The 26,061-nt window shown below is 35.6% G+C and overlaps 1 protein-coding gene across 3 annotated transcripts in view; it reads right to left on the bottom strand.

The window, feature by feature from the left end:
- LOC117337038 (TOX high mobility group box family member 4-like) overlaps window positions 1-26,061 on the bottom strand; it is a 117,715-nt gene that overhangs the window by 66,790 nt on the left and 24,864 nt on the right. The window contains exon 3 of one of the 3 annotated variants that reach the window (XM_033897794.1): window positions 16,696-16,759. The exons of the other annotated variants lie outside the window; for them this stretch is intronic. The gene's annotated coding sequence lies outside the window, so the exon portion shown is untranslated. The remainder of the gene's footprint in view (window positions 1-16,695; window positions 16,760-26,061) is intronic. 3 annotated transcript variants of the gene reach the window in all.

The following is a 26,061-nucleotide window of genomic DNA, read 5'->3' as shown; positions in this document are numbered from 1 at the left end:
ACCGAATAATTCCCCTGACTCTTACATAACAATTGTACAGAATAATTCCCCTGACTCTTACATAACAATTGTACAGAATAATTCCCCTGACTCTTACATAACAATTGTACAGAATAATTCCCCTGACTCTTACATAACAATTGTACAGAATAATTCCCCTTACTCTTACATAACAATTGTACAGAATAATTCCCCTCACTCTTACATAACAATTGTACAGAATAATTCCCCTCACTCTTACATAACAAATGTACAGAATAATCCCCCTTACTCTTACATAACAATTGTACAGAATAATTCCCCTTACTCTTACATAACAATTGTACAGAATAATTCCCCTGACTCTTACATAACAATTGTACAGAATAATTCCCCTGACTCTTACATAACAATTGTACAGAATAATTCCCCTCACTCTTACATAACAATTGTACAGAATAATTCCCCTCACTCTAACATAACAATTGTACAGAATAATTCCCCTCACTCTTGTATAACAATTGTACAGAATAATCCCCCTTACTCTTACATAACAATTGTACAGAATAATTCCCCTCACTCTTACATAACAATTGTACAGAATAATTCCCCTCACTCTTGTATAACAATTGTACAGAATAATCCCCCTTACTCTTACATAACAATTGTACAGAATAATTCCCCTCACTCTTACATAACAATTATACAGAATAATTCCCCTCACTCTTACATAACAATTATACAGAATAATTCCCCTCGCTCTTACATAACAATTGTACAGAATAATAACCCTCACTCTTGTATAACAATTGTACAGAATAATTCCCCTCACTCTAACATAACAATTGTACAGAATAATTCCCCTCACTCTTGTATAACAATTGTACAGAATAATCCCCCTTACTCTTACATAACAATTGTACAGAATAATTCCCCTCACTCTTACATAACAATTATACAGAATAATTCCCCTCACTCTTACATAACAATTATACAGAATAATTCCCCTCACTCTTACATAACAATTGTACAGAATAATTACCCTCACTCTTGTATAACAATTGTACAGAATAATTCCCCTCACTCTTACATAACAATTGTACAGAATAATTCCCCTCACTCTTGTATAACAATTGTACAGAATAATTCCCCTCACTCTTACATAACAATTATACATAATAATTCCCCTCACTCTTACATAACAATTGTACAGAATAATTACCCTCACTCTTACATAACAATTGTACAGAATAATTCCCCTCACTCTTACATAACAATTGTACAGAATAATTCCCCTCACTTTTACATAACAATTGTACAGAATAATTCCCCTCACTCTTACATAACAATTGTACAGAATAATTCCCCTCACTCTTACATAACAATTATACAGAATAATTCCCCTCACTTTTACATAACAATTGTACAGAATAATTCCCCTCACTCTTACATAACAATTGTACAGAATAATTCCCCTCACTCTTACATAACAATTATACAGAATAATTACCCTCACTCTTACATAACAATTGTACAGAATAATTCCCCTCACTCTTACATAACAATTGTACAGAATAATTCCCCTCACTCTTACATAACAATTGTACAGAATAATTCCCCTTACTCTTACATAACAATTGTACAGAATAATTCCCCTCACTCTTACATAACAATTGTACAGAATAATTCCCCTCACTCTTGTATAACAATTGTACAGAATAATTCCCCTCACTCTTGTATAACAATTGTACAGAATAATTCCCCTCACTCTTGTATAACAATTGTACAGAATAATTCCCCTCACTCTTGTATAACAATTGTACAGAATAATTCCCCTCACTCTTGTATAACAATTGTACAGAATAATTCCCCTTACTCTTACATAACAATTGTACAGAATAATTCCCCTCACTCTTACATAACAATTGTACAGAATAATTCCCCTCACTCTTGTATAACAATTGTACAGAATAATTCCCCTCACTCTTACATAACAATTGTACAGAATAATTCCCCTCACTCTTGTATAACAATTGTACAGAATAATTCCCCTCACTCTTACATAACAATTATACAGAATAATTCCCCTCACTCTTACATAACAATTGTACAGAATAATTCCCCTTACTCTTACATAACAATTGTACAGAATAATTCCCCTTACTCTTACATAATAATTGTACAGAATAATTCCCCTCACTCTTGTATAACAAGAGGCCCAGAGGGCCTGTATCGCTCACCTGGATTTCATGAGATATGAAACAAGAATGATGATTAAGTATATTTGTCACTGGTATTGCTATGTCAATATATCATAGGCATTTTATATGGGTACGTTAGGATTTGATGTAAAAAAATGCATTAATCCATGAAATAAAATGAACTTTTGGCACAACCCCATAGGGATGCTACCACACAAATGTGAGTGATATCCATTGCTTAGTTTCAGAAAAGAAGTTGTTTAAACCAATTGACCCTTTTTGACCCCGCCTTCTGCACCCCGGGGGGAGTGGGGGTCAGTTCCTTCCTTTATAAAATTTTGAATCCCTTCCCAAAAGGATGCTACCAGGAAAATATGAGCGATATCTCTTGCTTAGTTTCAGAGAAGTTGTTCATATCAATTCAGCCAAATTGACCCCTCTTGGCCCCGCCCCTCAGGCCCCCGGGGGGTCAGCCTCACCATTTGTACAATTTTGAATGCCCACCCAATAGTGATGCTACCAGGAAAATATGAGCAATATCCATTGCTTGGTTTCAAAGAAGAAGTCGTTAATAACAATATAGCCCAATTGACCACATTTGGCCCCGCCCCTCAGGCCCCCGGGGGGTCAGCTCCATCATTTGTACAATTTTTAATCCCCACCTCATAGTGATGCTACCTGGCAAATATGAGCGATATCCATTGCTTGGTTTCAGAGAAGAAGTCGTTTATATAAAGAGAGCCAAATTGACCCCTTTTGGCCCCGCCCCTCAGACCCCATGGGGGGCAGCCCCACCATTTGTACAATTTTGAATCCCCACTCCATAGGGATGCTACCAGGTAAATATGAGTGATATCCATTGCTTAGTTTCAGAGCAGAAGTCATTTATATATATCAATTCTGTAAAACTGACCCCTTTTGGCCCCGCCCCTCAGACCCCAGGGGGTCAGCCCCGTCATTTGTACAATTTCAAATTCCTACCCCAAGGTGATGCTACCAGTAAAATATGACAGATATCCATTGTTTGGTTCCAGAGAAGAAGTCAATTATATGAATATAGCCCGATTGACCATATTTGGCCCCGCCCCTCAGGCCCCTTGGGGGGGGGGGGGGGGGGGGGGTCAGTCCCATCATTTGTACAATTTTAAATCCCAACCCCATAGTGATGCTACCAGGCAAATATGAGTGACAGGCATTGCTCGGTTTCAGAGAAGTCGTTTATATCAATATAGCCAAATTGACCACATTCGGCCCCACCCCTCAGGCCCCTGGGGGGTCAGTCCCATCATTTGTACAATTTTGAATCCCCACCCCATAATGATGCTACCAGGCAAATATGAGCGATAGCCATTGCTTGGTTTCAGAGAAGAAGTCGTTTATATCAATATAGCCAGATTGACCACATTTGGCCCCACCCCTCAGGCCCCTGGGGGGTCAGCCCCATTATTTGTACAATTTTGAATCCCCACCCCATAGTGATGCTACCAGGCAAATATGAGTGATAGCCATTGCTTGGTTTCAGAGAAGAAGTCGTTTATATCAATAGCGCAAAAATGACCCCTTTTGGCCCCGCCCCAGAGGCCCCCAGGGGGTCAGCCCCATCATTTGTACAATTCTGAGTCCCCTACCCATAGGGATGCTTTTGACCAAATTTGGTCAAATTCTGACATGTGGTTATGAAGAAGAAGTCAATTGTTGACGGACGGACGAACGACGGACGACGGACGACAGACGACGGACGGACGGACGACAGACGACGTACGCAACGGTATGGCATAAGCTCACCTTGGTCCTTCGGACCAGGTGAGCTAACAATTGTACAGAATAATTCCCCTCACTCTTACATAACAATTGTACAGAATAATTCCCCTCACTCTTACATAACAATTGTACAGAATAATTCCCCATCACTCTTACATAACAATTGTACAGAATAGTTCCCCTTACTCTTACATAACAATTGTACAGAATAATTCCCCTCACTCTTACATAACAATTGTACAGAATAATTCCCCTCACTCTTACATAACAATTATACAGAATAATTCCCCTCACTCTTACATAACAATTATACAGAATAATTCCCCTCACTCTTGTATAACAATTGTACAGAATAATTCCCATCACTCTTACATAACAATTGTACAGAATAATTCCCCTCACTCTTACAGAACAATTGTACAGAATAATTCCCCATCACTCTTACATAACAATTGTACAGAATAATTCCCCTTACTCTTACATAACAATTGTACAGAATAATTCCCCATCACTCTAACATAACAATTGTACAGAATAATTCCCCTCACTCTTACATAACAATTGTACAGAATAATTCCTCTTACATAACAATTGTACAGAATAATTCCCCTTACTCTTGTATAACAATTGTATAGAATAATTCCCCTCACTCTTACATAACAATTGTACAGAATAATTCCCATCATTCTTACATAACAATTGTACAGAATAATTCCCCATCACTCTTACATAACAATTGTACAGAATAATTTCCCTCACTCTTACATAACAATTGTACAGAATAATTCCCCTCACTCTTACATAACAATTGTACAGAATAATTCCCCTCACTCTTACATAACAATTGTACCGAATAATTCCCCTTACTCTTACATAACAATTGTACAGAATAATTCCCCATCACTCTTACATAACAATTGTACAGAATAATTCCCCTCACTCTTACATAACAATTGTACAGAATAGTTCCCCTTACTCTTACATAACAATTGTACAGAATAATTCCCCTTACTCTTACATAACAATTGTACAGAATAATTCCCCTCACTCTTACATAACAATTGTACAGAATAGTTCCCCTTACTCTTACATAACAATTGTACAGAATAATTCCCCTTACTCTTACATAACAATTGTACAGAATAATTCCCCTCACTCTTACATAACAATTGTACAGAATAGTTCCCCTTACTCTTACATAACAATTGTACAGAATAATTCCCCTCACTCTTACATAACATTTGTACAGAATAGTTCCCCTTACTCTTACATAACAATTGTACAGAATAATTCCCCTCACTCTTACATAACAATTGTACAGAATAGTTCCCCTTACTCTTACATAACAATTGTACAGAATAATTCCCCTGACTCTTACATAACAATTGTACAGAATAATTCCCCTCACTCTTGTATAACAATTGTACAGAATAATTCCCCTTACTCTTACATAACAATTGTACAGAATAGTTCCCCTTACTCTTACATAACAATTGTACAGAATAATTCCCCTGACTCTTACATAACAATTGTACAGAATAATTCCCCTGACTCTTACATAACAATTGTACAGAATAATTCCCCTCACTCTTACATAACAATTGTACAGAATAATTCCCCTCACTCTTACATAACAATTGTACAGAATAATTCCCCTTACTCTTACATAACAATTGTCCAGAATAATTCCCCTCACTCTTACATAACAATTATACAGAATAATTCCCCTCACTCTTACATAACAATTGTACAGAATAATTCCCCTCACTCTTACATAACAATTGTACAGAATAGTTCCCCTTACTCTTACATAACAATTGTACAGAATAATTCCCCTCACTCTTACATAACAATTATACAGAATAATTCCCCTCACTCTTACATAACAATTGTACAGAATAATTCCCCTCACTCTTACATAACAATTGTACAGAATAATTCCCCTCACTCTTACATAACAATTGTACAGAATAATTCCCCTCACTCTTACATAACAATTATACAGAATAATTCCCCTCACTCTTACATAACAATTGTACAGAATAATTCCCCTTACTTTTACATAACAATTGTACAGAATAATTCCCCTCACTCTTACATAACAATTGTACAGAATAATTCCCCTCACTCTTACATAACAATTGTACAGAATAATTCCCCTCACTTTTACATAACAATTGTACAGAATAATTCCCCTTACTCTTGTATAACAATTGTACAGAATAATTCCCCTTACTCTTGTATAACAATTGTACAGAATAATTCCCCTCACTCTTACATAACAATTGTACAGAATAATTCCCCTCACTCTTACATAACAATTGTACAGAATAATTCCCCTCACTTTTACATAACAATTGTACAGAATAATTCCCCTCACTTTTACATAACAATTGTACAGAATAATTCCCCTCACTCTTACATAACAATTGTACAGAATAATTCCCCTCACTTTTACATAACAATTGTACAGTAGAGATATAACCTTTCTGTCATGACACCCAACAGACACTTAGAAGCAATCTGTTGCACAGGGTCTAAATGTCGATATAACAATGACGAATGTTATCTCCTCATCAGACACCTCTCCTTACAGGACAATCGCCTATCAAATACAGTAGGACTTTCTTCTACATCTCAGTTTAAAGATTTTCATAATTCTATTATGAAATAAACAAAAATAAAACCGAGAAATCGTAAAGGACACATTTGAAAATAAATCCTTCTTTTGTGTTCTCTCCTTGCTTGATTTTTTCTATTTAGCATGAAACAGGTGTTTGAAGTAGAGGATCATATTACAACGCCAGTACTTAAACTTCACAGATATCATTAACGCTGCCTAAATATTAAAACCTGGCTTGTGAGAGGAACATGAATGAGTGGACACACCTTACCTGGCTGGGTTTACCTGTACTGCAGCTGTGTACAGTCCACCTGCCCTCTCAGAAACATCTATTTGTCTGGGATCTGCATCTTAAGTCCTTTTTTAACATTAAGTAAATATCATAATTTGCGGTAGCATATTCTTAAAGCAAATATTAGATTTCATTTCTTTTCAATTTCTTGTCACAATGAATACTATAAATGCTCTAAATAAATTAAATCTGCTGTAATGCTCTTTTTTGCATAATTTCATAATTCTAAATTATGTAAAATTTTAAAGATTAAACTGATCAAAGTCCAAAAGTGAGATATGGTTTGCTATCTGAGGGTTTCTTTTGAATTTAATTGACTAATTTCTTGGCAAGTTGTTTAAAATTATTTAGATTTTTCATCTGATTCATACAGTGCTGACTAACAAGATTTTGATTGAATAACAATAGTTCTGCATGAGTTTGATTTTATATACAAATGGAAAATGGATGTCCTACTACCCTACGCTAAAGGAAACATATTCATTATACAGGAATATTTGTGTGTACTTAATGGAATTATGCAATATACCTATCTTATAGTCCTATGGTACACTCTTAATATATCTAGTCCTAGTGTACATTCTTAATATACCTATCTTATTGTTCTAGCTAGGGTACACTCTCAATATACCTAACTTATTGTCCTAGGGTACACTCTCAATATACCTATCTTATTGTCCTAGGGTACACTCTCAATATACCTATCTTATTGTCCAAGGGTGCACTCTCAATATATCTATCTTATTGTCCTAGGGTACACTCTCAATATACCTATCTTATTGCCCAAGGGTGCACTCTCAATATACCTATCTTATCGTCCTAGGGTACACTCTCAATATACCTATCTTATTGTCCTAGGGTACACTCTCAATATATCTATCTTATTGTCCTAATTTAAGGTACGCTCTCAATATACCTATCCACCAATTGTGCTAGGGTACACTCTCAATATACCTATCTTATTGTCCTAGGGTACACTCTCAATATACCTATCTTATTGTCCTAGGGTACACTCTCAATATACCTATCTTATTGTCCTAGGGTACACTCTCAATATACCTATCCTATCGTCCTAGGGTACACTCTCAATATACCTATCTTATTGTCCTAGGGTACACTCAATATATACCTATCTTTTTGTCCTAGGGTACACTCTCAATATATATACCTATCTTATCGTCCTTGGGTACACTCTCAATATACCTATCTTATTGTCCTAGGGTACACTCTCAATATTCCTATCTTATTGTCCAAGGGTGCACTCTCAATATATCTATCTTATTGTCCTAATTTAAGGTACGCTCTCAATATACCTATCCACCAATTGTACTAGGGTACACTCTCAATATACCTATCTTATTGTCCTAGGGTACACTCTCAATATACCTATCTTATTGTCCTAGGGTACACTCTCAATATATATACCTATCCTATCGTCCTAGGGTACACTCTCAATATACCTATCTTATTGTCCTAGGGTACACTCAATATATACCTACCTTTTTGTCCTAGGGTACACTCTCAATATATATACCTATCTTATCGTCCTTGGGTACACTCTCAATATACCTATCTTATTGTCCTAGGGTACACTCTCAATATTCCTATCTTATTGTCCAAGGGTGCACTCTCAATATATCTATCTTATTGTCCTAATTTAAGGTACACTCTCAATATACCTATCCAATTGTCCTAGGGTACACTCTCAATATAGCTATCTTATTGTCCTAGGGTACACTCTCAATATACCTAGCTATCTTATTGTCCTAGGGTACACTCTCAATATACCTATCTTATTGTCCTAGGGTACACTCTCAATATACCTATCTTATTGTCCTAGGGTACACTCTCAATATATATACCTATCTTATTGTCCTAGGGTACACTCTCAATATACCTATCTTATTGTCCTAGGGTACACTCTCAATATATATACCTATCTTATTGTCCTCGGGTACACTCTCAATATACCTAGCTATCTTATTGTCCTAGGGTACACTCTCAATATACCTATCTTATTGTCCTAGGGTACACTCTCAATATATATACCTATCTTATTGTCCTAGGGTACACTCTCAATATACCTATCTTATTGTCCTAGGGTACACTCTCAATATATATACCTATCTTATTGTCCTAGGGTACACTCTCAATATACCTAGCTATCTTATTGTCCTAGGGTACACTCTCAATATACCTATCTTATTGTCCTAGGGTACACTCTCAATATATATACCTATCCTATCGTCCTAGGGTACACTCTCAATATACCTATCTTATTGTCCTAGGGTACACTCTAGATCTCAATATATCTATCTTATTGTGCTAGGGTACACTCTCAATATACCTATCTTATTGTGCTAGGGTACACTCTCAATATACCTATCTTATTGTCCTAGGGTACACTCTCAATATACCTATCTTATTCTCCTAGGGTACACTCTCAATATACCTATCTTATTGTCCTAGGGTACACTCTCAATATACCTATCTTATTGTCCTAGGGTACACTCTCAATATATATACCTATCTTATTGTCTTAGGGTACACTCTAGATCTCAATATACCTATCTTATTGTCTTAGGGTACACTCTCAATATACCTATCTTATTGTCCTAGGGTACACTCTCAATATACCTATCTTATTGTCCTAGGGTACACTCTCAATATACCTATCTTATTGTCCTAGGGTACACTCTCAATATACCTCTTAATGTTCTAGGGTACACCCAATAAATATATATATATAACCTATTGGATAATGAAAGAAATTAACTTTTTTCATTCATGCCTTTGAAGGTATGTCTTATTTGCGCCTACATGATATGTGTATAGTTATTGTAGTCAATCAATTTAAATGATAATCCCAGTGTCTTCAATCTTACATGATATATTCCAAGGTAAAACAAGATAAGATTATTATGAGTGATGCCTTTAAACTCAAAGATAACATAACCTTACTGTATGGCACCCCTAATCTATATTACTGTATGACACCCCTAATCTATAGTGGACAACACATCAGTTTTTCCCAAGTGATTCTGTATATGACACACCCTCATCCTATGATGTGACAGAACATGGAAATCTGTTATTTTTTAAGGAAATTACGACGGAACTGCGCCCGGAAACATTGTACAACATGAATAATATATACTCTCCAAGTTTTTCAAGCAGGATTATGAAAATACATCTCTATAAAATTGATGTTCAATAAGGTGACAGCTGTACAAGTATTGATCTACAAATAAACTCCATCATCTCAGAAAATTATTTCAAAATTAATATTTTTCAAATGTTGTGTCAAACAGTCAGGCAATTTGATAAATGTGATAATAACTGGCTTTAATTACTATGTATGTGATGACATTTTGACATGGTTGTTTAATTTATCAAATTACGACAAACTAAGTGTCACGCCTGGCTGGAGATGCCACCAGATGAAGGAGAGTAGAAGCTTTAACGCCATCATATCACAGGCCATCACTGTAAAAATGTTTCCACAAGTAATTACACACAAGAATATTAGATTAATGCTGTAGGTGAATTATCAGAAAATCTATTACAGTTTTATATATTCATGCAAAACTTGTTCAAAAACCTAGCCTGCATACAAATTTAAAGATGTTGACAAGTTGTGGGTCGATGTCAGGTCAGTCTCCACCTGTGTGCGGGCATCCTATTTACAGTTTTATGATTTTCTTTTCAATTATAGAATTAATACAACAGATCTCCTTTTACTTGGTAAGTATGAAATATGCAAATGAAACAATTTCATGTGCGTCATTTATGAATAGTGTTGTTACTTTTGCAGTTAAATCTTAGACATTTTTGTAATTGATATTTTGAGGAAACTTTGTAATTAATGCTCTTATTGTTAAGTTTGATTATATTAATATTTGCTTTTTTTATGATAAACCAGAAAATGTCTGTCAGACATGAATGCCCCCGCTGCCACTTGACACCCGAAACCTCAGCTGAGTGAGTTTCTGAGATTAGTTATGAACTGCTCCCAAATAAAGTACAACCTATAGTATTCTCAAAACGACATCTTTATCCCTCAACCTTTTTCCATTCCTGACAACCCTCTACCATATATAGCTACCCTACCTATAGTTTTCTGAGAAAGCTTTCTTTATTGCTAAATCCTCTACCGTCCCTACACAAATATAAACCATATATATATATACATTTATACCTATAGTTTCCTCAGAACACTTCCTTCAGTCCTCTACCATCCCTACACAGATGCCATATTTGGCCCATGTCATTTATGAAACAGAACAGAAGTATAACAGTATAATTTTATCCCCATCTGATCAATACAAAAGGCAAGTGGAATCATTACATTTCCAATTTAAATTAAACTGATGGTTTTTTTCTCCATTATCAAAAAATGTCTATTAGGGATTGGAAGTTGAAAAATGAGTCATGCCCAGTTAACAGTTTCATGTGAAGCATAAACGTCATCTATAAAATATTCAAAAAGCATCCATACCGAGAAAGGGATATAGCATCCAGTTACAAGGCATTAAACGTTCAAAGATGGTAGCTGATCACTTAAGTAAATTAAGTGGCTCCATATTTGTGATTTGTAAAATTCAGATCCCATCCTATAACAGGACATGGAAGGGTACTCAACAGTCGGCAGCCTATAAATATTTGATTATTTGAGAGAGCAAGATAGAAAATGATAAATCTAATGATCTGAACTTACCGACTTATCTGCATACATAACAGCTTGGGACAAAGTTCTAGACCAGAGAGCCATGCATATTTGATGATGAGCACTTAACTTAAACAGACTGCTCTATAGCTGTGGGAAAGTGTTTGATGAACCTTTAAATTAAAATCATTCAGAGGGTACTCTGTGTCATCGACATAGTTTTCCCCAGAAATATGGATACTGTTTTTTTAATACTTCAACGTTCCTATTTACCAACACATTACATAGAGATTTTAATATTAGTACAATATTACCAATACTTTATATACTTTATCGTGACTACCAATACTTTATATATATATCTGCCTAGATTACCAATACTTTATATATATATATGTCGTGATTACCCATAATTAATACATGTATATATTAACTATCTGCCGTGACCGTATAAATGTATGGTATATAATAATGAATCTAGTCGACACTTTCTAGTATATATAGAACATCGATTTATCAATTGAAGATTTCAGTCAATTTAAGATAGATGTAAATTTAAGACTCGCTGATATTTGACACAATGAATATAGTATATGTCTACTGTCTGTTTCTATATGTAAATAATATCTTATTAAACAGAATAACAAGAGGCCCATGGGGCCTGTATCGCTCACCTGGTTGGATTAGACCAAATGTCAAAATAATGTTCATGTTCAATTCGTTTTATTTGTAAATCTCAAACAATGCTATATATGGTTATAGTGTGGGGATCCCAACTGCTTTAAAGATTTATGAAGTTCAGACACTCTAAGGTCTGAAAGACCTCAAGACTTGTTTTTAGAACATGCATTCATCACTTTATGACTAGTAGAGATTTAGATGAATTACATTTATTTCCCCTGTTGGGCCCCGTCCCTTTGGCCCTTTGGGGGTCAGAGTCACTATTTATGTAAAATCTGTTCCCCTTCCCCCAAGGATGTTTCTGATCAAATTGGGTTCAAATCCATTCTTAACTTTATGACTAGTAGCGATTTTAAGGAATTACCTCTATTTCCCCTATTGGACCCCGCCCCTCTGGCCCCTAGGGGGTCAGAGACACCATTTATGCAAAATCTGTTCCCCTTCCCTTCAGGATGTTTCTGACCAAATTGGGTTCAAATCCATTCATAACTTTATGACTAGTAGCGATTTTAAGGAATTACCTCTATTTCCCCTATTGGGCCCTGCCCCTTTGGCCCCTCGGGGGTCAGAGTCACCATTTATGCAAAATCTGTTAGACTTTCCCCAAGGATGTTTCTGACCAAATTGGGTTCAAATCCATTCATAACTTTATGACTAGTAGCGATTTTAAGGAATTACCTCTATTTCCCCTATTGGGCCCTGCCCCTTTGGCCCCTCGGGGGTCAGAGTCACCATTTATGCAAAATCTGTTAGACTTTCCCCAAGGATGTTTCTGACCAAATTGGGTTCAAATCCATTCATAACTTTATGACTAGTAGCGATTTTAAGGAATTACCTCTATTTCCCCTATTGGGCCCTGCCCCTTTGGCCCCTCGGGGGTCAGAGTCACCATTTATGCAAAATCTGTTCGACTTTCCCCAAGGATGTTTCTGACCAAATTTAGTAAAAATCCAATAATAACTTTATGACTAGTAGCGATTTAAAGCAAATGTTGACGGGCGGACGACGGACGCCACGCCATGACATAAGCCACCGGACCTGGTCCAGGTGAGCTAAAAATGATTTGTAACTGATCACATCAATAAGAGACTATCAGTAAGTCTGTAGTACATCATATACCACAGTAGCAATACTCCATAATAATGGCGAGACTTAATTCCTGACGTGGAAAGAAAAATCTTTTCATAAACTAATGTAACTATAGCTGTAAAAATCACAGATGACAATTATTATCAGTCATAATCTCTTTTTAAGATGTATCATAAAACTCAGTATTTCTCTTCATTATAAAGACCTATATCAGTGCAAAGAATAAGACTAAAATTCTGAAGGTCCTACAAGAATTCACATCTTACTAACCAATTTGTCACTGGTACCCACATGACATTAAATACCTTTAACTTCCTTCATGTAGTATTGTTTACAATGGAGGAAAACTGTGTTTCAAAACCTATATAATATATCATAGAATATTTTCATGGTGCATCATTAAATCTTAAACCGAATTTTCACGATTTATCAGAAATCACTGTTTAGTGAGTCTATACAGCTATAGTCGTGTTAATTTTTATTCCAATTAATTACCACTGACCTTTATATCAATAAAGCTGTAATACACAGCAAACCAATAGGGAAAATAGAGTGTGATAAGTACCTGTGGCCAAAACTAAAAAAAAAAAATTGCTGACACATAGAATTCCCAATTTCCATTAAGTGGCAATTTCCCAAATAGACCTAGAAAAACACTATTGATAATGGAATATTTCCTAATACAACATATTTCTATTTTGGTTTGGAGACATATGACAACAGACCAGACCAATATGATTTAATCTTATCTTATTTCCATTTTTTCTTATTATTCCATTCAGATTTTTGAAGAATAAAACAGATGCTAGAGGCCACAATCTCCTGTATATCACAAGTAAACATGATCCCCGAGTTTTATTGAGTTTACATCATCAACCCAGTGTCAGCTATTTTATTGGTGTTTCCTCTAGTTACAGCAATATAACTACCCTCATCACCTACCTAGTAACCGTTACTATGGTGAACAAAATTAAAAACTTCCAATGGAGGACAAATTATCTACACAATATTGAATCCAACATCCATCTTGTAACATTCAATGACAGGCAATCATCCAATACTTGCACAGTATCGGTTTCGTTTAAGCTGTTCAGGTAGTTTACCTGTATCTGAACATATCAATGTACAAAGGAAGTGAGAGGGGATCTCAAGGAAAACTACTTACGTTGACAAACATGAGGCCAGTGTTTGACAGCTAAGAAACTTGTCGCAAGGGTCCAGACCCTCCTGTTTGACCTTAAGGGGTCATGTGGTTATTTTTTCTCTTACCTTGTTGGCAATCTTATGTAAATTATTATATTGATGTTAAATTTGATGGTACATCAATGCAATACAACGCAAATGTTGATGTGGCATCATTGTAATGTTGCCATGACGTCATTCAATTGCTGTGGAATACCTGTCTTTACTCTAGGGTAACATCAGGAAATATTGATAAATGTCTTCCTTACCCTATTGTTGTGACACCATTCCAAGTCACCCCTGTCTTAACTCTAGGGTAACATCAGGAAATATTGATAAATGTCTTCCTTACCCTATTGTTGTGACACCATTCCCCGTCATCACAATTGGTTGACAGCAAGACAACAATACATTATACCTAGCCTACATTATGTCAACATTGTCTTTGATAAACTAACTGTAATGTGTTGACTAACTGAATGTCACCACACAATAACAGTAAATGACTTGACTGACCATTACTTTTGTGTGGAGAATCAAAACCATAAATGATAGCTTGCCAATCACATTATATTTTTATCCCCCCTCCTTTTTTTCTAAGTAAGTTACCATAGCTGGGGAAGGGGAAATCTCAAATATTTTCAGGTTGAAGACTTTAACTAAGACTTGTATAAGCACACTGAAAAAAGGAAAACCTAGAAAATAAAGGTATTGTTGAAAGTTGTAGATTCACTAGGCAAGCTATAGTGGTTGCTAAGGACATATCAATGGTTGCCATGGATAACTGTTTATTGAATGATCACAGCTAAAGGCCTGAAAATCACAATTAGCCTCCTAAATTGGCCATCATTGCAGAGGACAACAATGGCAACCAACTTCATGTCTGAATTTAAAAGTCAATAGTATGTTGCCATGGTGACAATATCATCTGATTATTGGTAATTCATGGATAATAAAGCAGATAACAGTATCATACATGTAGGTAGCATTTACAGGCTAGTTACCAATAGATCGGGGTACTGTATCTATAATAGTTAATCATATTTTGAAGAATGACAATTATTTCTGAATCGTTAATTCATTACCACAATGCCAAATTTTGGTTGTATGTTTGGAGTATTGTTGAAAAGATCATCATTTCATAATTAAGGATTGAAGACTGGTGAGCATGATGGTCATCCCTCACAGATTACCATTTGCCTTTTTAAGTATACGACTTGCATATGTAAACAAGAATTATACCGAGTTATAAGCCCCAATGTTCTAACAAGAGGCCCAGGGGCCTTAACGGTCATCTGACTCTAAATCAAAACCCTTATATTATTGTAGTATGTATTCTCTGTAGCAAGTGGCACTGTTGGCAATGGTGGCCATCTTGGATTTCTGACCGACCCAATAAATAACAACACTTGGTCGGGATCATAACAGGATCATTTCAGGCAAGTTTCAGCTCAATAGCACTGGTGGAACTTGAGAATAAGTTTAAAATGTGTTTTTCAAGATGGCGGCCACGGCGGCCATTTTGGATTTCTGACCGACCCGAAAAATAACAACACTTGGTCAGATGACCTAAAAACACACAAAGCTCCATCCAAATCATATAACTATATACATATATAACTAATTCAGAAAAATAAAACGTACATTGCCAATGTCCAGCAAAATTTCTTATCTAAAGGCTAACAAAAAGGTTTTCTGTATTTGCCCTGATCGTAAACCAATCATGTATTGGACTACTTCACACCAAGATTGGTATAGATACCCAAAGGAAACAGATGTTTGAGCATTACTTGTTATGGGGACTATCTAGTTCTAATGTATTACCAGGTTATTAATATACTGTACCTGCTTGACAATTGCTAGCTGGCTGTTTTAGTTGGGGTTTTTTTGTGACATTTATACATTCCTATAAAAAACTACATAATCAGAATATAAAATAAAATCATTTGTCAAGCACCACATTATATTCTGTTAATCAATCAACGTTTTTCATTGTCTCCCTCGTAGCTCAGATTATCACTCTGTAACACAAACATGAACACATGGCTATACATATTTGAATATTTACATCAACAATAAAAAATTCTTCATTAAAATAGAATTACATTTTTCTCAGTTAGTCAATGGCCATCAAAGATTAAAATAAATGAGGAAGAAATAGTAAAACATTGATTGATTGAATAATAAAGCTACTCATTTTTAAAACAAACAAGATTTGTACCTGGGTTGGTCGGTTGGGAATTTGATTTCTTGAGTAGGTCCCTTGTAGATTTTCCGTATTATTTCTGAAGTGATAAACAGTATCCATAGTCATTGTCACAGGTATGTGGTACAGGTATCCTTTACAGGAATATCAGGTACAGGTATCCGTTACAGGAATATCACGTACAGGTATGTGGTACAGGTATCCTTTACAGGAGTATCAGGTACAGGTACGTGGTACAGGTATCCGTTACAGGAATATCAGGTACAGGTATGTGGTACAGGTATCCTTTACAGGAATATCAGGTACAGGTACGTGGTACAGGTATCCGTTACAGGAATATCAGGTACAGGTATGTGGTACAGGTATCCGTTACAGGAATATCAGGTACAGGTATGTGGTATCCATTACAGGAATATCAGGTACAGGTATGTGGTATCCGTTACAGGAATATCAGGTACAGGTATGTGGTACCCCTTACAGGAGTATATATGGTACAGGTATCTGCTATAGGTATACAGTACAGATCATGTATTTAAGGTAAATCCACTATCAACCAATATTACATCTCTACACTGGGTATAGAAGATACATCAGGTATCAGTCGTATAGAACTTCCAGGAAACCATTATAAACCACAAAAGAGTATAAACAATTTCACAACAATCCTCTTCACATCAATGTAAGGCAGCATTTACAAATTCCATTACTGGTTAACCTTTTCACTGATAGAATATATTCTAAAATCCTTATGGACACATAGTCTTCTTAGGCAAGGTTTTACAGGAAAAATAAGAGAAAATAAAAGAGTGACAAACTTGGATGAATAAGCACGATCCGTAATCAGAGACAATTATCACTGTGTACTTCCATGTACAGAGCCAGGCACAACTTTCTCTCAAGATACCAGCAAAAATGTCACAGTATGCTTACATCCAATGACATGGCAGACAGGTATTATATACATATGTTTATAAACAGTCAGTGGGTCAAAAGTCTTGTTCCTTTTTCTCCTAATTTGTAAGATTTAGTTAAGTTCCACTCTACAGACATATTTAGTTCAAACAAGGTATTGAAGCTAATAGAGAGCTGTTGCCTTGTATTTTAATGAGGCAATGATAAAAGACTTCTGGCTGATTCTTTGTGACGGGGCACGTGTAGGAGACAGTTGGATCCTCCCACTTCATTGTTCACAACTTGTTCAAAGAGGCTGTTCCCTGTAAATAACTCCCTCCCTCCACAGGCAGATGTACTATACCACCTGCCCAGAACCAATGTAATCTCCCTAAATGGCTGCAATACGGTCAAACAGTAGGAGATTCATCTAGATAAAAGGGTGTATTTTAAGTAAGCTTTTCCTCTTCCTTAAAGGGTCATTGTAGGGCAGTATTGTGTGACTTCAAGCTTTTCTGTAACACTGACTAGACCATAACAACATGCTGTCAGCAAGCTGACCATGACCATTCACTTTCATTCTCTTTAACTGAACAAATTATAAATTTTGCTTCACTGCTCAACAGGAAATCATTTGATTTCTACCGATTTGATGAGGACATTGTTGAAATTGATGGTTATTGACTTTTATAAGTGGTAGAATATGTTCTTAAGAGGGTTCAGAAAAAGGTGCTGTACCAAATCACATTGAGCAAATAATACCACACCAGTCTTCTATCAAATTAACTAAGCTTTATGAAAAATTAAACGAATATTTAACAACCTAATCAAGAGCTTCTTGCCATGCATATAATGCCATGCACTACTTTAAATATTAATTGATAATAAATATGTTGCATTTCTGTGTGTTGGTCCAATGACAAAATAATATTGTACTGCAGTCTTCACTTTTACACTTATTCACTGTAAGTTGCTTTCAATTCTGATCAACATCAATTTAAATATTAATCTATTTATATGCTTAGATTATTAGAAGTTTAATTATCTATTTATTGACTGAAGTTCTAATCATCATATATCTATAGACTTAAATTAACATTAATAATTAATTTATTGACTTAAGTTTTAATCATCATCTATTTATAGACTAAAATTAACATCAATCATTTATCTATTGACTTATAAGTTATAATCATCATCTATTTGAGTCTCCCTTTAAAGGAAATGGTTACATGATACTTTAATTACAGCTATGAAACTGTTCAATACCTCAATATGATAACAGAATCATTGGACTTAAAACTAAAACAAAGGAATATGTCAATTTCAACAATTCAGAACTCCACATCATTCACAAAATTTGGTTCAGGGTTTTAGTAACAAAACTTATTTGTCATTTTTTTAACAGTAAATTCCAAGTCAAGAGTGTTTTATCCAGAAACAGTCCTGCCAGTATCAATGAGGCCTTGTACAGCTCTGTAAAAATTTAAAGCAAAACTGTTAATTTCTATTTCATCTACAGACATAGTTTCTCTTGCAACTTTTTTGACATCAAGCAATCATAGACCATATTTTGTATAAAGTTTTATTCCCGGGGCTCTATTATCGATACATAACAGGACAGGAGATTTATATGGTTTTCAAGACTTTACCAAATCTCATTGGATAATTTCCAAATCTAAAATGAAAACCCTTATAGCAAAACAGTTTTATTTGCAGATATAATTGTTTAAAGCCTAATACAGATATTATTGTCATAAATAGACAAACTGTTTTGAACCCGATATGTTAATAACAAGAACAGTGCTAGTGAGAAAGGAGTGGGCTACCTGATATATAGACTTAAGAATGCCAGACAATGTTCTAGTCATTCCTTGGAGCGGACATAAAAAAATGTTATATTTTTCTAACCCACTGTAATAGCATACTTAAATTTGTATCCGTTAGCTTCTTCATTAAAAGCTATCCTCCTTAGTACTACAATGGGGCCCGTCATTAAATACACGGAACAAATAAAAACTATAAGGAGTTATCATAGCAGCTTTATGTAAATTGTTATCATTCTATTGTGAATGTTTTGTGTTTAAATTGTCTGTAGAGAAGGTCAGGTACGTTATTATAGGGTTGAACCACCAATGACTCTTAAAATACAACCTCTGAAATTTGACTTTAAATTATACTTTTTTTAACATATTGCGTGCATGCATGTTATATCTTAGAAAAATAAAGTCAACAGAACAAGACATTGGACTAATTTTTTCAATTTTGCAGAAAAAATGAGTTAAATATTATTGATTACTGTTGAGCACATCAGTACAATTGTTCAGTAATTAATTCAGCCCATTGTAGTCATACTTCAAATAGACTTAAACTTGTGTCTACAAACAGCCTGTCACTGATTTACATTATGTTGTAGAGAATATAAATGTGTGAAGATGTGACAGAAATGTTGATAAGTCGGTACAGTCTATCTTGACATACCTGACAGGTAGATCTAGGTCAGACCAATGTCAAATATAGATGTATCATAATAGCATCAATTCCACCTGTCACCGTTGTTACCTTTTCACCTTGATTACTGTAAGGACACCATGCTGTTGATTTGATTTGTTATATAACACTATAGTTGTACTTTGTCAGTCCTAAACAGTAGTAACTAAACAAGTTAGTCACCATCCAATAACCTATACATGCCTTCCCCAATGTTACTTAGCATATTTTACATGAACAAACAGATTTGTTTAGAGAAAACAAAATACAAATGGCCAATAGGGCCTGTATTGTACACCTAAAAAAATTTGAACAGAATCTCTTAGAAATGTGGGTCAATTTTGTTAACTTATTAACATTAAACTTCAACTGAATTAAACCAGCTGACAAAAATACCAATCTTCTAGGTTTATATATATATAAATATATATATATATAGGATCTATCGACAAAACTTAAAATTACACAACTGATGCTTATGACCGTGAAAGTATGGTTTGTTTTGTTTAACGTCCTATTAACAGCCAGGGTCATTTAAGGACGTGCCAGGTTTTGGAGGTGGAGGAAAGCCGGAGTACCCAGAGAAAAACCACCGGCCTACAGTCAGTACCTGGCAACTGCCCCACGTAGGTTTCGAACTCGCAACCCAGAGGTGGAGGGCTAGTGTTAAAGTGTCGGGACACCTTAACCACTCGGCCACCGCGGCCGTGAAAGTAAACATAGAACTTATGTATTATCAAACATTCACAGACCAAATATCATATTTAGTGATATGAAGATCTATGTTCGTGATGTCATCACTAAATGATGTCATTTTGTCGGACATCACTACAATAAGTGTAATATTTGACATCACAAAAATTATTGTAGTTCTGTTGTGTAAAAAGTGAATAACCTTAGCTCATGATGGAATATATTGATTAAAATATTGATATTAAACTGATGATTATGTGTTTTATTTGAATTGGAATTTTTTGGGGGATTTTTTGAAATGTGACAACACTGTTACAGGTTGGATATAAGAACTTGAACTTAAATTTAAAATGGTAAAATAAGTATTAAATGGTCTTGTTTGGGACATTATATTCCTACAATTCTCACAGACAAATTTATTATAATGCGTATTAACTATAGGACAGCTTAATGATTAAAATGTATATTTTGTTTACTAAATAGTTGTTTATACACAACATTTAAAAACCCCGTCACAGTCTTTATGTTAGTAAGTATCTATTTCTAACCTCGCGCCTTTGATCACGTGACGTTGTTGACCAATGGAATTACATTAGGGGGTAGCGCCCCCTGCATTCATTTTCAAGCAGCACGATTATTTGTAGCAGCAGTGTTTTGTTGATTATAAAATAATTTTCTAGTTCATTATCAATTCACTTTATCTACACCGTCTTAAAATTTTTACATTGTCATATCCTTCTTACAAATAATTTCTTTCTTGGGGGCTCTCATTCGGTTACTTTATTGTAACCTCTTCGATTTGGACTTTTTCAAATTCGCGGAATGTCTTGCCCCCAATTCATTATATCATATTTTGTGTATTTATTTCTTATGTAGATGATATGCTTGGGATCGCCCAAGCTCGGGGGTCGCCCCATCTGAAACAGTCTTAGCAGAACTGCCTGCCTTAGCTACCAACTGCTTACTCTGTGGCTTGAGGTCGCTCAAGCTAGGTATCTCTCCTTTCTATCAGTCATATTTTAGCTAGCTAAGCTATGATCGCTCTAGCTAGGTATCTCTCCTTTCTATCAGTCATAGCTAGCTAAGCTATGATCGCTCTAGCTAGGTATCTCTCCTTTCTATCAGTCATAGCTAGCTAAGCTATGATCGCTCTAGCAAGGTATCTCTCCTTTCTATCAGTCATAGCTAGCTAAGCTATGATCGCTCTAGCTAGGTATCTCTCCTTTCTATCAGTCATAGCTAGCTAAGCTATGATCGCTCTAGCTAGGTATCTCTCCTTTCTATCAGTCATAGCTAGCTAAGCTATGATCGCTCTAGCTAGGTATCTCTCCTTTCTATCAGTCATAGCTAGCTAAGCTATGATCGCTCTAGCTAGGTATCTCTCCTTTCTATCAGTCATAGCTAGCTAAGCTATGATCGCTCTAGCTAGGTATCTCTCCTTTCTATCAGTCATAGCTAGCTAAGCTATGATCGCTCTAGCTAGGTATCTCTCCTTTCTATCAGTCATAGCTAGCTAAGCTATGATCGCTCTAGCTTGGGAGTTGCATGCCCCTCTAGTATCATCAGTATTAATTGTATATAGGGGTATCTTTTTAGTAGCGAGTCAAATTTTATTATGTAATATTGTTAGTTGTGTTGATGTAATTTAGTTGTAAGAATGAGTAGCCCCTAAGAATGCCAAAACATTTAATAATTAATATGAGCCTGAACAAGTTATTGGTTCCATTCAATAAATTTTTGACTTTCATACTGTTATGGTGTGTTGTGTATAAATACTTTTGTATGTCCCATCAGTACAATTAGAAACAAGACTCAATAAAAAGAAATGATATAATTAAAGAAGCTATCATTAAAAAGTAAAACAGCCCATGGATATATAAAGATGTCGCTGATGTGGGATTTCAGACTTACTGATGGTATATCATCACTGGGTGGTGACATAATCTTGGGGTCAATGCTTAATATCAATTCTACAGTTGTTACACAATACAAACACATTATGTTGTATGATGCTACCTGAGTGAATTGTGTTGACCCCAGGTGTACAGACCAACTGTAATGAAATGACCTTATGATGATCAGAGTGACCATTGTACAGCCATCAGATGTCCATTAGTGACCTCTCTGAGACCATCAATCCCTGCAGTAATGGCACAGATGACCTTCTGAGATTATGACCAGCTATGTCATACAGAGTACACAAAAATCTCAGATGACCATGGCCACCACATTGGATTTCATTGACAAGAATGCATAGAATAGTACATAGGTCAATCCAGGTCAAGTAAAGACATTCCCAGCATTCCTTATACAGAAAGTACATGCATAACCACAAGTCGATGCAGGTGACTTGCTATTTTTATATTAAATCTGATTATTAAACAAGGATTTGTTTTTTAGAGTATGACAAATCTACAAATCCCTAAATTGTCTTACAAGCTAGCAGTCATAATAAATAGAAGACTTTAATATTCCATACTCACACACATTTATAAGTATCTGATGATAATGGTTGGTATATGTAGATAGAGTTAGCTGGATATAACTTTGACTTTATATTATGTTGCAAGAATGTGATTAAACTGAATAAACTACCACCTTCTGATAAAAACCATGAATTTCAATAACATTTGGAGAAGAAACTAGCAAATCAAATTCAAATATACACAAATGAACTTGGAACACAATACACAATTTGTCCGAGTAATTATAGTTGATGTTAGAATTCCATATATGTCATGGTTTCGTTATTTCTATATGATGAAAAATGATGATGGTGCTTGTTATTCCAATACAAACAATACATTGCCCCATTTCCATCTGACATTTATATTACATATTACATGTGCGTCACTTCTTTCAAATCAGGTCTATTCCACACAGCATGAATAATAATTCTTTCAACTGTAAATTTGGTAATTTCATTTTTATTTCAATCCAAACTTCAATATTTCAGCTTGCTCTGATCTGTCAGAAGATAATTATGTTGTCAATACTCATTTTCTTTACATCTCCGACAGCCTTTAAGCTGCCAGCATCCCGACTACCACCACCACCACCACTACTTTGGTGAGGTGCTGCCATCTACAATTCTAAACAAGTAAAACAGGTTATATCAAATTTCTAAATAGGAAAATGACAAAGAAGTTAACCCTGAACTAAAAAAAAAAATGACCTTGGCCTCAATATACGACCTCAACATTTCTCCCATCAATTTATAAGAGTAATAAAGGAAGTCAATAAAAAAGATGTTTTTTTTTTCACCAATCAAAATAGCAACATGATGCACAAAAACTATTCAATCCAGATCTTCATCGCAGATGCTTAGAGAATTTTCTGTTTGAAAATAGGTTTTTATCGAAAATCATTTGGAAATAAACACCCAACAAAAATTTCTTCACATTTCTTCTTCTACTTGATATTTAATAAAACTTATCAATTTATCATCCAACATGGCTGTATTGTAATTCTTATACACAAACTCCAGTCCCTAACAATAGAATTCCAGATTTGGGAGAGGGATAGTAAGGAGCCAATAAAGAGGAACGGTACTGCAATGTCCGAGACAGGACAGGTATAAACACAGGAAAGTGTTCAATGTACTCAGCAAAAACAGTAAATCAAGTAAAAATTACTCGACTCTGAGAAAAAACATAACAATGGTATCAATATACTATTACTATTTACTGAAGTATGTGTGTCCTACAGTGTAACACACCAGTCCTACAGTATAAAACACCAGTCCTACAGTATAACACACCAGTCCTACAGTGTAACACACCAGTCCTACAGTGTGACACACCAGTCCTACAGTATAACACACCAGTCCTACAGTATAACACACCAGTCCTACAGTGTAACACACCAGTCCTACAGTATAAAACTACAGTCCTACAGTGTGACACACCAGTCTTACAGTATAACACACCAGTCTTACAGTATAACACACCAGTCCTACAGTATAACACACCAGTCCTACAGTGTGACACACCAGTCTTACAGTATAACACACCAGTCCTACAGTATAACACACCAGTCCTACAGTATAAAACACCAGTCCTACAGTGTGACACACCAGTCTTACAGTATAACACACCAGTCTTACAGTATAACACACCAGTCCTACAGTGTAACACACCAGTCCTACAGTATTACACACCAGTCCTACAGTATAACACACCAGTCCTACAGTGTAACACACCATTCCTACAGTATAATACACCAGTCCTACAGTATAATACACCAGTCCTACAGTATAACACACCAGTCCTACAGTGTAACACCAGTCCTACATTATAACACACAAGTCATACAGTATAACACACCAGTCCTACAGTGTAACACACCAGTCCTACAGTGTAACACACCAGTCCTACAGTATAACACACCAGTCCTACAGTATAACACACCAGTCCTACAGTATAACACACCAGTCCTACAGTGTAACACACCAGTCCTACAGTATAACACACCAGTCCTACAGTGTGACACACCAGTCCTACAGTGTCACACACCAGTCCTACAGTGTAACACACCAGTCCTACAGTATGACACACATGTCATACAGTATAACACACCAGTCCTACAGTATAACACACCAGTCCTACAGTATAGCACCAGTCCTACAGTATAACACCAGTCCTACAGTATAACACCAGTCCTACAGTATAACACACCAGTCCTACAGTGTGACACACCAGTCTTACAGTATAACACACCAGTCCTACAGTATAACACACCAGTCCTACAGTATAGCACCAGTCCTACAGTGTAACACCAGTCCTACAGTATAACACACCAGTCCTACAGTATAACACACCAGTCCTACAGTGTGACACACCAGTCTTACAGTATAACACACCAGTCCTACAGTGTGACACACCAGTCTTACAGTATAACACACCAGTCCTACAGTGTGACACACCAGTCTTACAGTGTCACACACCAGTCCTACAGTGTAACACACCAGTCCTACAGTATAACACACCAGTCCTACAGTGTCACACACCAGTCCTACAGTATAGCACACCAGTCCTACAGTATAACACACACGTCATACAGTATTACACACCAGTCCTACAGTATAACACACAAGTCCTACAGTGTGACACACCAGTCCTACAGTGTTATACAAGTCCTAAAATATAACACACCAGCCCTAAAATATAACACACCAGTCCTACATACAGTAAACTAAAAGCACATGCATTATATAAAGTACATCCTGTTGAACACAATAAAAACAACATTTTGGATTTTTTTGTTTAATCCATAACATATCTATACTGTACTGAACATAAAAAAATT

Source organism: Pecten maximus, chromosome 11, assembly GCF_902652985.1.
Source record: "Pecten maximus chromosome 11, xPecMax1.1, whole genome shotgun sequence".
Taxonomy (NCBI): domain Eukaryota; kingdom Metazoa; phylum Mollusca; class Bivalvia; order Pectinida; family Pectinidae; genus Pecten; species Pecten maximus.
Note: the sequence above shows the minus strand (reverse complement) of the source record. Positions and strands in the feature narration are given on the sequence as shown.